Consider the following 1,788-nt stretch of genomic DNA (forward strand, 5'->3'; position numbering starts at 1 on the left):
ATTGCTCACATCGCGGAAGGCTCATCTTTCGTTGACAGGATCCTCAACAGTACTACTTTTCGCCAACAGGCAGCGCCCTTGCAAGCAAAGGAACCTTGCTACTGTGTGATAATAGTTTAAGAGATCGATTGTTGATTGCTCAGTAAGAAAAAGCGCAAAACCAACATTAAAAATGAGACGAAAGGAATTTTGTTCGGAGATTGAACGAGCAAAACAGTGACGTTTAAAATCATCAAGGCAACTAGGGGTTTATTATGGGAGATTCTTGGCGCACTCCCTCGCGCACTCCTAGATTTCAAAATAGTGACGTTGCATTCTCTTGGAGTAGTGCGCGAGGAGTGCGCGTGTTTAGGTTTGACTATTCATTGTTCCTGATTCTATTAGTATAGAAATCATCACAAACGCGATAATCCTTGCAGGCGTAAACTATTGACAACATGTTAAATCAATTAAGGAAGTGTTATGTGTATCCAGACGCTTCAAAAACTCATTCTTTGTGAAATAAGGTGGTATAAAACCGTTGTCAAACAGCTATACATTTACTATTTTATATTAAGTCCAAGGGAATTACTAGGAACACGCAAATTTTTTTCTTTTTGGGCGGGACACGCAAATTATGTAACCGTATACCAAGCTCTGGTCTCCGCTACTTCTTCGCACTGCTTGAACTTTAAACTTTTGCGTGTCCCGTCAAGAAAGGAAATAAAATAGAGCATCCCCCAAAATAGGAAGGTGTTTTTTTGTGTGTCCCGCCTAAAAAGTTGAAATAAACGACTGTAATCTTTATTGATAGAATGAGTCCATACAAAAAAGATTATGTGACATAATAAATAAAAAACTATACAGGATTTGCTTCAGATTCGATGAAGAATTGCATCATAAGGAATAAATACTGCCTTGCAAATGATAAATAAACTCTATAGCCTTTACATTAAAGCATTTATAATTACTTTATTCATGCTTAATGGATTAACTACTAATCACATATGGAACGATATCCGGTTAATTATTCGACTTCAGCTTGTTGCTTTGAAACAACTGTGCGGATCATTATTTAAGCTAATTACCAGGAACTGAGTTGAAGGTACGTATATCCAATGACTCTGATCTATCGTTATTATTAGGGATCATCGTCTTATCAAAAGTACCCGATTTGTACTAACCCTTTCATTGCCCTAATTGCCATTCATAAGCCTCTATAAAAAGTTTTACGATTGACATGTTTGATACGATAATCATTATAGTAGCTCGAGTATAATCTTACAGTAGAGCATACATTCTACTTTACATTCCTCCATCGCATTTGATAAGAATAACTTATAATAACAACTATAGTAGCTACTAATATAACAATAATAATATAAGCATATTTTTTTTTGTAGGGGCAACAATATAAGCATAAATTATGTCAGCAACGACAATAATATAAATAGCAGCCATAGATTCTCTACCCAAGTAAACTCTCATACAAACTTAATATAATAATATTCAGCTCTTCTTAATAGAATCTAATCCGCAAGTCATCGACTTAACCGTCTTTTTACAATAACAAAGCTGGATACAACAACGATATCAGTTGAAGAGTGTCTCGCATTTAGTATAAACGCTAGTCCTTAATAAAGTCAATCAACATATATCTTTTTAGTCTGGTTAATTCTACTGTTTACTCTTATTCAAAAAAAAAAACTTCCTATTTAGGCGGGACACACAAAAAAACACCTTCCTATTTTGGGGGATGCTCTATTTTATTTCCTTTCTTGACGGGACACGCAAAAGTTTAAAGTTCAA

The sequence above is a fragment of the Rhizopus microsporus genome (assembly GCF_002708625.1).
Source record: "Rhizopus microsporus ATCC 52813 unplaced genomic scaffold scaffold_27, whole genome shotgun sequence".
NCBI classification, from domain to species: domain Eukaryota; kingdom Fungi; phylum Mucoromycota; class Mucoromycetes; order Mucorales; family Rhizopodaceae; genus Rhizopus; species Rhizopus microsporus.